General features: G+C 41.8%; 1 protein-coding gene across 3 annotated transcripts in view; it reads right to left on the reverse strand.

The window, feature by feature from the left end:
* Positions 1-12904, reverse strand: part of NSMCE1 (NSE1 homolog, SMC5-SMC6 complex component) — an 83284-nt gene that overhangs the window by 7973 nt on the left and 62407 nt on the right. The window lies entirely within an intron of this gene.

Below are 12904 nucleotides of genomic sequence, written 5' to 3' on the forward strand. Positions count from 1 at the left end.
TCACTCTTGGAAGAAGAACTAGAGGCGGGAAAATATAAGCAGGTTGATAACACCAAGGAAGTGTCAATGCATCCACAGCTTCCGCCTGAGGATCCCTGGACAGGTACCTGGGAAGTTTTTTGTTTAGATGAGATGCCATCAGATCTATTTCTGGAAGCCCCCACATCTGAACAATTTGAGAAAACACATCTGAGTGGAGAGACCATTCTCCCGGATGTAAAGTCTGATGACTGAGGTAATGCACTTCCCAATTGTCTATACCTGGGATATGAACCGCAGAAATTAGACAGGAGCTGGATTCCGCCCAAACAAGTATCCGAGATACATCTTTCATAGCTTGAGGACTGTGAGTCCCACCCTAATGACTGACATATGCCACAGTTGTGACATTGTCTGTCTGAAAACAAATGAACGGTTCTCTCTTCAACAAAAGCCAAAATTGAAGAGCCCTGAGAATCGCACGGAGTTCCAAAATATTGATTGGTAATCTCGCCTCTTGAGATTTCCAAACTCCTTGTGCTGTCAGAGATCCCCAAACAGCTCCCCAACCTGAAAGACTTGCATCTGTTGTGATCACAGTCCAGGTTGGATGAACGAAAGTGGCCCCTAAAATTATACGATGGTGATCTGACCACCAAGTCAGAGAAAGTCAAACATTGGGATTTAAGGATATTAATTGTGACATCCTTGTATAATCCCTGCACTATTGGTTCAGCATACAAAGCTGGAGAGGTCTCAAATGGAAACAAGCAAAGGGGATCACGCCTGATGCTACAGTCATGAGACCTAAAACTTCCATGCACATAGCTACTGAAGGGAATGACAGACTGAAGGTTCCGACAGGCTGCAACAAATTTCAAACGTCTCTTGTCTGTTAGAGACAAAGTCATGAACACTGAATCTATCTGGAAACCTAAAAAGGTTACCCTTGTCTGAGGAATCAAAGAACTTTTTGGTAAATTGATCCTCCAAGCATGTCTTCGAAGAAACAACACTAGTTGATTTGTGTGAGATTCTGCAGAACGTAAAGACTGAGCGAGTACCAAGATATCGTCCAAATAAGGAAATACCACAATACCTCGCTCTCTGATTACAGAGAGTAGGGCACCTAGAACCTTTGAAAAGATTCTTGGAGCTGTCGCTAGGCCAAAAGGAAGAGCAACAAATTGGTAATGCTTGTCTAGAAAAGAGAATCTCAGGAACTGATAGTGATCTGGATGAATCGGAATATGAGGATATGCATCCTGTAAGTCTATTGTGGACATATAATGCCCTTGCTGAACAAAAGGCAGAATAGTCCTTATAGCCACCATTTTGAAAGTTGGTACTCTTACATATCGATTCAAAATCTTTAGATCCAAAACTGGTCTGAATGAATTTTCTTTCTTTGGTACAATGAATAGATTTGAATAAAACCTCAGACCCTGTTCCTGAAACGGAACTGGCATGATTACCCCTGATAACTCCAGGTCTGAAACACACTTCAGAAAAGACTGAGCCTTTACTGGGTTTACCGGAATGCGTGTGAGAAAAATGTTTCACACAGGCGGTCTTACTCTGAATCCTATTCTGTACCCCTGAGAGACAATACTCTGAATCCAATGATTTTGGACCGAATTGATCCAAACATCTTTGAAAAATTTTAATCTGCCCCCTACCAGCTGAGCTGGAATGAGGGCCGCACCTTCATGCGTACTTGGGGGCTGGTTTTGATCTCTTAAATGGTTTGGATTTATTCCAATTTGAAGAAGGCTTCCAATTGGAAGCAGATTCCTTGGGGGAAGGATTAGGTTTCTGTTCCTTTTTTTTGTCAAAAGGAAGGAAAACGGTTTACAAGCTTTAGATTTGCCCTTAGGTTTTTTATCCTGAGGCAAAAAAACTCCCTTCCCCCCAGTAACAGTTGAAATTATTGAATCCAACTGAGAACCAAATAATTTATTACCTTGGAAAGAAAGAAATAGCAATCTGGACTTAGAGGTCATATCAGCATTCCAAGATTTGAGCCACAAAGCTCTTCTAGCTAAAATAGCTAAAGACATAGGATTTAACATCAATTTTGATATCATCAAAAATGGCATCACACATGAAACTATAAGCATGTTGAATCAACTTAATGCTAGACAAATCATGATCCAATACTTGTTGCGCTAAAGTATCCAACCAAAAAGTTGAAGCAGCTGCAACATCAGCCAAAGAAATTGCAGGCCTAAGAAGATGACCTGAATATAAATAAGCTTTCCTTAGATAAGATTCAAGTTTCCTATCTAAAGGATCTTTAAAAGAAGTACTATCCTCTGTAGGAATAGTAATACGTTTAGCAAGAGTAGAGATAGCCCCATTAACTTTGGGGATCTTTTCCCAAAACTCCAATCTAACTTCTGGCAAAGGATACAATTTTTTAAACCTTGAAGAAGGAATAAAAGTACCACCAGGCTTATTCCATTCCTTAGAAATCATATCAGAACTAGCATCAGGAACTGGAAAAACCTCTGGAATAACCACAGGAGGTTTATAAACAGAATTTAAATGTTTACTAGTTTTAATATCAAGAGGACTAGTTTCCTCCATATCCAATGTAATCAACACTTCTTTTAACAAAGAACGAATATACTCCAATTTAAATAAATAAGAGGATTTATCAGTGTCAATATCTGAGGCAGGATCTTCTGAATCAGATAGATCCTCATAGAGAAGGATAATACAGTATGTTTTCGGTCATTTGAAAATTCATCATCTTTATGAGAAGTTTTAAAAAGACCTTTTACGTTTGTTAGAAGGCGGAATGGCAGACAAAGCCTTCTGTATAGAATCAGAATTAAATTATTTTAAATTTACAGGTATATCTTGTGCATTAGATGTTGAGGGAACAGCAACAGGTAATGAACTACTACTGATGGATACATTTTCTGCATGTAAAAGTTTATCATAACAACTATTACAAACCACAGCTGGAGGTATAATCTCCACACGTTTACAACAAATGCACTTAGCTTTGGTAGAACTGTTATCAGGCAGCAGGGATCCAACAGTGAATTCTGAGACATGATCAGATTGAGACATCTTGCAAATATAAGAGAAAAAAAAACATATAAAGCAAAATTATCAATTTCCTTATATGGCAGTTTCAGGAATGGGAAAAAATGCAAACAGAATAGCCCTCTGACATAAAAAAAAGGCAAGAGGCAAATAGGAATGGGGTCTAAAATAATGAAAATATTTGGCGCCAAGAATGACGCACAACAAACAGAAAAATATTTTTTGGCGCCAAAAACGTCGGGAAATGACACACTTGCGTCATAGATGACGCAACCTTGTGAAAGGACCCGGCGTCAACTTAGACGCCGGAAATGACGAATTTGCGTCCACGGACGTAACTTCACGCCAAAAAAAACTTGTGTCAAAAATTACGCAATAAACTTTAGTGTTTTGCGCCCTCGCGAGCCTAATTCTGCCCGCGAATTTGAAAAATGACAGTCAATTGAAAAAAAGACTACACCCCAAGTAAGAAATACATTTCTAAAAAATGCATTTCCCAGATATGAAACTGACAGTCTGCAAAACCTGAATCATGGCAAATATAAGTACAATACATATATTTAAAACTTTATATAAATACATAAAGTGCCAAACCATAGCTGAGAGTGTCTTAAAGGGACATTAAACCACAACATTTTCTTTCATGATTCAGATAGAAAATACAATTTTAAACAACATTCCTATTTACTTCTATTATCTAATTTGCTTCATTCTTTAGATATCTTTTGTTAAAGAAATAGCAATACACATAGGTGAGCCAATCACATGAGGCATCTAAGTGCAGCCACCAATCAGAAGCTACTGAGCCTATCTAGATATGCTTTTCAGGAAAGAATATCAAGAGAATGAAGCAAAATAGATAATAGAAGTAAATTAGAAAGTTGTTTAAAATGGTATTCTACATCTGAGTCATGAAAGAAGAAAATGTGGGCTTAATGTCCCTTTAAGTAATGAAAACATACTTACCTGAAGACACCCATCCACATATAGCAGATAGCCAAACCAGTACTGAAACGGTTATCAATAGAGGTAATGGAATATGACAGTATATCGTTGATCTGAAAACGGAGGTAGGAGATGAATCTCTACGACCGATAACAGAGAACCTATGAAATAGATCCCCGTGAGGAAAACCATTGCATTTAATAGGTGATGCACACTGTCTTTATTTTATAGAGCATACATTTATTTGCATCAAATAATGGAGTAGGCAGATACCCTCCTGACTAAGATCAGAGGTGGATTTCTCCATCATACCCCAATATAGTTGCTCCAAACTTTCCCACTGCAGCCCCTTACAAGATGCTTTGTTTGGGATGCCTTACCACCTCCTTAGACCAGTGCTCCTTCACACTTGTCACTGAGTTGTGCCGAGCCGTGGAAGAGAGGAGCGTCATGTTGGGCGAGTCAAGTAAAAAGAGACAAGGCTAGAAAAGAGTGTGAAAACAGTCCACGATGTTAGCTTAGCCCTCCGTTCTTCAGACACGTCCACAACCGTCATAGTAACGGTGCCAAAACTCTGTGTGCATTCCTATGAAACTGCGTCTCCTGTATAGGCCACATAGTAGTCGGAAGAGCACCTCACTACTGCTGCCCGACATTAACCCCAAAAAAGTAGAGATATACAAAGGGAACAGAGGTGCTAAAAAACTGCCGCCACTACAAAATTACAGGGCGAGATTGTGGACTCTTCCAAGAAAGAAAATAATTTATATCAGTTAAGCATAAATAAGTCTACAAATTAATTCATAAACTATGAGAAACTGATACCCAAGCTATGGAGGACACAAATACAGATGGAAAGAAGGGAAGGCAGTCATAAGAACTAGGCACCACAGCTTGAAGAATCTCTCTCCCAAAGGATGCCTCAGCTGAGGCAAAAACACCTGTAAAATGTTATGAAAGTATGCGAGGACTAAGTAGCAGCCTTACATATTTGTTCAACCAAAGCCGCTTTCTTTAAGACCCAGAAAAAAGGCACCACACAAGTAGAATGTGCCATAATCCGGGATAGGGGCTGTTGTCCTGCATCAACGTATGCCATGCGAATCGAGCTTCTGAGCCAGAAGGACAATGTAGCAGCAGTGGCTTTGTGACCCCTGGGCTTACCAGAATGCAGGACTAATAAGGAAGATGATTGACAAAACTCCTTGGTAGCATGAAGGCAGAACTTTAAAGCTTTATTTCCACATTATGTAACAACCTCTCCTTAGAGAAAGGAGGATTGGGAAAAAGGGATGGAACAAAAATTTCCTGATAAATGTTAAGAGCAGAAACAACCTTAGGTAAAAAACCCATCTTAGTTCGTAAAACCGCCTTCTCTGCATGAAAGATCAGATAGGGCGGACCACACTGAAAGGCAGATACCTCAAACTCTACGAACAGAAGAGACCGCTAACAAAAATACAACTTTCCAGGACAAAAGTTTAATATCAAGAGAAAGCATAGGCTCAAACGGAGCCTGCTGAAAAACTCTAAATACAAAATCGTGTTTGTTAAAAGATTTTACAAGTATATATAGAAGAATTCTATGAATCGAATATTGGAAAGGAAGTACTCTTTCACTTTAAATGGTACAAAAGAAATAATTGGATGATCAAGTGAACATAGGGACTATAAAGAGAGCAGAGATGGTAAAACATATACATCTTGATAAAAGCCCAGATCAGCTGAAACGTGTAGACGTGGATGTGATAACCTGTTGAAAGGTTCTAACTTGAGTCTATGGAAACAGAGCGTCCTGTATTCAAAATAGACTACTAACATTGGTTTGAAAATAACCCGCTAAAGGAAAAAGCAATAACGGAGAGTGCACATTGGAGAAGAGGTAACACGTGACTGCTGCCTACAGAAGACTTAGGTGGATTCCCAGGTGAAAGTATGCTGTAGCGGTATAACTGCCAAACAAACGGCCAGATTGCAAGGTAATCAGCAGAAACGTTTACCCTCAGACCGAAGTGTCCTATCATTACCAGTGAGTTATATGCTGTAAGGTAGCGGAGGTCTGGATTTCCACCAAAATTATAAACTACATTTCATTGATTAATTTACCATCTTTGACTTAACTTTTCAGGAAAAGAAATACTAGATTGAAGTTACACAGAACTGCTAAGGCAGTTTGGCACTGAGACGGAAGCCATAAAGGTCTCTCTCTGGATACCCCCATCTGCGGGTGATCTCGTAAAAACACTTCCTGATTTAGAGACCATTCCCCAAAATGTCTGTCTGCTTAAAAAGTCTGCTCCCCAATTGTCCACTCCTGAGATAAGGATAGCTGATATTTGTCAATTGTAATTCTCTGGCGATGAAAGAAGTGTCTCGAATTCTTCAGTTGGCAGAGAACAGCGAGTTCCGCCCTGTTGATTGAAATAAGCTACCATGGTAATGCAAGTTCAATTGGAAACAGATAAAATGGACGAAATGTAACGGAGGCCACACCAATAGAGCATTGAAAATGTCCCTCAGCTCCAAACTTTTTATAGAAAGATGTGCTTCCTCTGGTCACCAGGTCCCCTGAGCCCTCAGAGAACCCCATACGGCACCCCAGACTGTTAAACTTGCATCTGTCATTAGAATCTCCAAAGGTCATCTTAGGAAGCACACACCCTGAGAAACAGGATTCTGAGATAGCCACCAGGAGAGAGACTCTCTTGTCCAGTCGGATTACTTGAGACAGGTCTGTGTGGTTCCTTTTCCACTGACCTAGCAAACACAACGGTCTCAGATGTAAATTGAGCAAGCGAAATAGTATACAGAGCCGTCACCAGGCCTACTACCTCCATACACTGAGCCTCTGAGGGGCACAGAGTAGATTGAAGACGAGAGGCAGCCTGAAGCTTCTCCCGTTGGCCTGTGAATAAAAAGGAAATTTATGCTTACCTGATAAATTTATTTCTTCTACGATATGACGAGTCCACGGATTTAATCCATACTTGTGGGATTTATCCTCCTGCTAAGAGGAAGTGGCAAAGAGCACCACAGCAGAGCTTTATATATAGCTCCTCCCTTCCCTCCACCTCCAGTCATTCGACCGAAGTTAGGAAGAGAAAGGAAAAGCCAAAAGGTGCAGAGGTGACTGAAGTATAAAAAATATAATCTAAACTTGTCTTAAAAATAACAGGGTGGGCCGTGGATTCGTCATATCGTAGAAGAAATAAATTTATCAGGTAAGCATAAATTTCCTTTTCTTCTACAAGATATGACGAGTCCACGGATTTCATCCTTACTTGTGGGATACAATTCCAAAGCTACAGGACACGGATGAAAAGGGAGGGACAAGACAGGGACCTAAACGGAAGGCACCACTGCTTTAAGAACCTTTCTCCCGAAACCAGCCTCAAAAGAAGCAAAAGTATCAAATTTGTAAAAAGTGTGAAGAGACGACCAAGTTGCAGCCTTGCAAATCTGTTAAACAGAAGCATCATTTTTAAATGCCCATGAGGAAGCCACAGCCCTTGTAGAATGAGCCGTAATTCTTTCAGGAGGCTGCTGTCCAGCAGTCTCATACGCCAGACGGATGATACTCTTCAGCCAAAAAGAAAGAGAGAGGTAGCCGTAGCTTTCTGACCCCTACGCTTTCCAGAAAAAAACAATGAATAAAGAAGATGATTGACGGAAATCCTTAGTCGCCTACAAGTAAAACTTCAGGGCACAGACCACATCCAAGTTATGCAACATACGCTCCTTCTTAGAAGGGTTAGGACATAATGAAGGAACAACACTTTCCTGATTAATATTGTTATTAGAAACAACCTTAGTAAGGAAACCAGGTTTGGTACGTAAAACCCCCTTATCAGAATGGAAGATAAGATAAGGCGAATCACATTGTAACGCTGAAAGCTCCGAGACTCTACGAGCAGAAGAAATAGCAACCAAAAACAAAACTTTCCAAGATAACAACTTATATCTATGGAATGCATGGGTTCAAACGGAACCTCTTGAAGAACATTAAGAACTACATTCAAACTCCAGGGTGGAGCAATTGGTCTAAACACATGCTTAATTCTGGTTAGAGCCGGACAAAAAGACTGAACGTCTGGAACATTTGCCAAACGTTTGTGTAGCAAAATTGATAAAGCAGAAATGTGTCCCTTTAAGGAACTTGCTGATAACCCTTTCTCCAATCCTTCTTGGAGAAAAGACAGAATCTTGGGAATCCCAACTCTACTCCATGAGTATCCCTTGGATTCACACCAAAAAAATATTTACGCCATATCTTATGATAGATCTTTCTAGTGACAGGCTTACGTGCCTGAATCAAAGTATCAATGACCGAATCAGAGAACCCCTGCTTAGATAAAATCAAGCGTTCAATCTCCAAGCAGTCAGTTGCAGAGAAACTAGATTTGGGTGTTGGAAGGGTCCCTGAATGAGAAGGTCCTGCCTCAATGGAAGCTTCCATGGCGGCAGAGAGGACATGTCCACTAGATCGGCATACCAAGTCCTGCGAGGCCACTCAGGCGCAATTAGAATTAGTAAAGCCCTCTCCTGATTGATCCGAGCAATCACCCGAGGCAGGAGAGCAAACGGTGGAAACACATAAGCTAGGTTGAACGACCAAGGCACTGCCAAGGCATCTATCAGTTCGGCCTGAGGATCCCTTGACCTGGATCCGTATTTGGGAAGCTTGGCATTCTGACAAGATGCCATCAGATCCAACTCTGGTCTGCCCCACCTGAGGATCAGAGCTCCCACTCCACCGGATGAAACGTCTGTCTGCTTAAAAAGTCCGCTACCCAGTTGTCCACTCCTGGGATGTAGATTGCTGACAGATAACAAGAGTGGGCCTCCGCCCACCGAATTATCTTGGATACTTCTGTCATCGCCAAGGAACTCCTTGTTCCTCCCTGATGATTGATGTAGGCCACAGTCGTGATGTTGTCCAACTGAAAGCGAATGAATTTGGCCGAAGCCAACTGAGGCCACGCCTGAAGCGCATTGAATATTGCTCTCAATTCCAGAATATTGATTGGAAGAAGTGACTCCGACTGAGTCCACACAACCTGAGGGAATTCCAGACTGCACCCCAACCTAGAAGGCTGGCGTCCGACGTCACTATCACCCATTAGGGTCTGTGAAAGCATGTCCCTTGGGGACAGATGATCCTGAGACAACCGCCAAAGAAGAGAGTCTCTGGTCTCCTGGACCAGATCTATCTGATGGGATAAATTTGCATAATCTCCATTCCACTGTCCTAGCATGCACAGTTGCAGTGGTCTGAGATGAAATCGAGCAAACGGAATGATGTCCATTGCCGCTACCATCAATCCAATTACCTCCATGCACTGAGCCACTGATGGCCGAGGATTGGACTGAAGGGCTCGGCAAGTATTGAAAATCTTTGACATTCTGACTTCCATCAGAAAAATCTTCATGGAAATAAAATCTATCAGAGTTCCCAAGAAGGGAACCCGTGTTTGTGGAATTAGTGAACATTTTTCTAGATTCACTTTCCATCCGTGAGTTCTCAGAAAGGACAACACCGTGTCTGTATGAGATCTTGTCCGATGATAAGTCGACGCCTGGATCAGAATATCGTCCAGATAAGGCGCTACTGCAATGCCCCGCGGCCTGAGAACTGCCAGAAGGGACCCTAGGACCTTTGTGAAGATCCTGGGTGCTGTGGCCAACCCGAAGGGAAGAGACACGAACTGAAAATGTTTGTCCAGGAAGGCAAACCTTAGGAACTGATGATGATCCTTGTGGATAGGAATATGAAGGTATGCATCCTTCAAGCCCACGGAAGTCATGTATTGACCCTCCTGGATCATTGGTAAAATTGTTCGAATAGTCTCCATCTTGAAGGATGGGACTCTGAGAAACTTGTTTAGACATTTGAGATCTAAAATGGGTCTGAACGTTCCCTCTTTTTTGGGAACCACGAAAAGATTTGAGTAAAACCCCTGTCCCTGCATTTTTAGCCGCCAACTTAGCAATTTGAAAGGCGGCATCTGTGATAAAAGAATTAGCCAGCTTGAGAGCCTTAATTCTATCTAAAATATCCTTTAAAGGAGTCTCAGTCTTAAGAGACTCTTCTAAGGCATCAAACCAGAAAGCCGCCGCAGTAGTAACTGGTACAATGCAGGCTGTCGGTTGTAAAAGGAAACCCTGATGAATAAATAACTTTTTTAGAAGACCCTCCAATTTCTTATCCATAGGGTCTTTGAAAGCACAGCTGTCCTCAATAGGAATAGTTGTACACCAGGGTAGATATAGGTCCCTCCACCTTAGGGACTGTCTGCCAAGAGTCCCGAACGGTGTCAGATATGGAATACATTTTCTTAAAATTAGGAGGAGGAGAGAACGGTATACCCGGTCTGTCCCATTCCCTCTTTATAATCTTCTAAATCCTCTTAGGAACCGGAAAAACATCAGTGTAAGCAGGTACCTCTAAGTATTTGTCCATTTTACACAATTTCTCTGGTGGTACCATAATAGGGTCATAGTCATCCAGAGTCGCTAAAACCTCCCGAAGTAACAGGCGGAGGTGTTCAAGCTTAAATTTAAAGGGCATAATGTTCGAATTTGTCTGAGGTAACACTTCCCGTTTCCGAAAGTTCTCCTTCAGACAAAAGTTCCCTGACCCTCAACTCAGATCCCTGTGAGGGTACATCGGAAATAGCCAAAAAAGCATCAGAGGACTCAGTATTCACATTGATTCCTGTCCTACTGCGTTTGCCCTGTAACACTGGTAACATAGATAATACCTCAGTAAGGGTAGTTGACATAACTGCAGCCATATCCTGAAAAGTAAATTAGACGCGGTTGAGGAACTCGGCGTAGCTTGGGTGGGCGTTAAAGGTTGTGACACTTGGGGAGAATTTGGCGGCATATCCTGATTCTCTTCAGACTGAGCAGGAGCGAGCTGCACTTAGTCTTATGGCGCGGTCGGGCCGGGCTGTGACTATATAACAGACCCGCTCAGCAGTCCCTTTAAACTTTAAAAGATAACCTTTTTTACTGTAATAGTGAAAAAACGTGTCCCAGTAGCTAAACAGAACAAAATTCGTACAGCCCTACACCTCAGCAACAAAATTCGGACAGCCCTACAACCTACCTGCCAAACAGACTCACTCCCTGGTCTCTTAGAGCTTGAACGATCTGGATGTGCAATAATTTAAAGTGCCCACTTTCCTCTGAGATCACTGATTCCAGAATAAAAAAAATGTTAGTACTTACCTTTGTATTCTGCCCGACAGCAGGGCAGCTCAGCTGGTTTAGGAGGTCCCCCCCCCCCCTATAGCCCTGAGTTAAGTGTGCTTAGGCTATCAGGAGAAGGGCAGCATAAATGTATAGGAGGCGCAGTAAAAATTATGTCCCACCAGTTCCTATTGCTCTAAAGTAACCAAAAGTTCTACTGAAGAGACTGATATGGACTACGGCTACACCCTAGAACAAAGCAGCACAATCTTGCACTACTTTAAAAATAATAAACTCTTGATTGAAGAATCTATTCTAACACCTAACTTTACCTCTTCCTAGCACTAACGTAGGCAAAGAGAATGACTGGAGTGGGAGGGAAGGGAGGAGCTATTTAACAGCTCTGCTGTGGTGCTCTTTGCCTCCTCCTGCGGACCAGGAGGTGAATATCCCATAAGTAATGAAGATGATCCGTGGACTCGTTGCGCCTTTAAAAAGAAAAGCAGAAATGTAAGCTCAAGAGTGTGCACGTGTCTGCAGCACTATATAGCAGCAGTTTTGCAACAATGTTAAACATTAGCAGTAACACTAGATGGCAGCAATATTTCCTGTCCTGTAGTGCTTCAGGCATGTGCACGCTACCTACCTAGGTATCTCTTTAACAAAGAACAACATGAGAATGGAACATTTTTGATAATAGCAGTAAATTGGAAACTTTTGAAAATTTTTATTTTCTATCTGAATAATAAAATGTTTAATGTCCCTTTAAAGTACCAAAAGTAGTTTCTCCATGTGAGATCGAGATTGAACCAATATGTCGTCCAAGTAAAGAGCTGAAGCAATCCCTTGTAGTCTGACTACAGCAAGAAGAGCTCCCAGGTTCTTTGTAAAGATTCTTGGAGCTGTAGCTAAACTAAAAGGTAGAGCTATGAACTGATAGTGATTTTCCAAGAAGGCAAACCGAAGAAATTGATAGTGATCTCTGTGAATGTAAAAATATGCATCCTTTAGATCAGAGGTGCCCAATAGGTCGATCACGATCTAACAATAAATCGCAAAGGCGCAGCTGGTAGATCACAGTCGAATCTGTAATGCTGCAAAAAAATAATGTATTTTAAAAAATGTATTTAAAAAAAAATGTATGCACTCAAGTGTGCTGTGGAGGGCTGGGGTGTGAGCGCTCAAAATGTATGCGATGGAGGGCTTGGGTGTCAGAGCGCTCTGTTGCCGATGTGTCAAGTGTAAGTTCTGGCCTGGCTCACTGATCCACAACAAATATGAAGCTAATATATTGCCAACATGCAGATAACACAGCCCATCTTCTGTGGACCGGGTGTGGATGACTCCGGTCCACATATTCACCACCTCCAGCGCAACCCAACCAGGCAGGATTTAATTTTGACTGCACAGTCAGTGCAGCCATAATCAGAGGCGGCAGCATACTGGTGTGGTGGCGCGTCTAATTAGTTACTAGCTGTAGTAGTAAGGAAAGTTGGAAATCTGGATTATTCAGGAAATTAGTCAGCATACATCCAGTGTGTCCGCAATACAAGGCAAGAAACTACTCTGCAACATCGACTCCCAAGTAGGTAGGTACTAGTTTGCAATAAATACTTCATGCCACAAATTGACATAGTTAACCGACATAGTTAACCATAGTTAACCGACACACTGGATTAAATTGCACACACACTCTGGGGCCCCAACTGCCCACCAGCCTGCACACACC

Source organism: Bombina bombina, chromosome 11 (assembly GCF_027579735.1).
Source record: "Bombina bombina isolate aBomBom1 chromosome 11, aBomBom1.pri, whole genome shotgun sequence".
Taxonomy (NCBI): domain Eukaryota; kingdom Metazoa; phylum Chordata; class Amphibia; order Anura; family Bombinatoridae; genus Bombina; species Bombina bombina.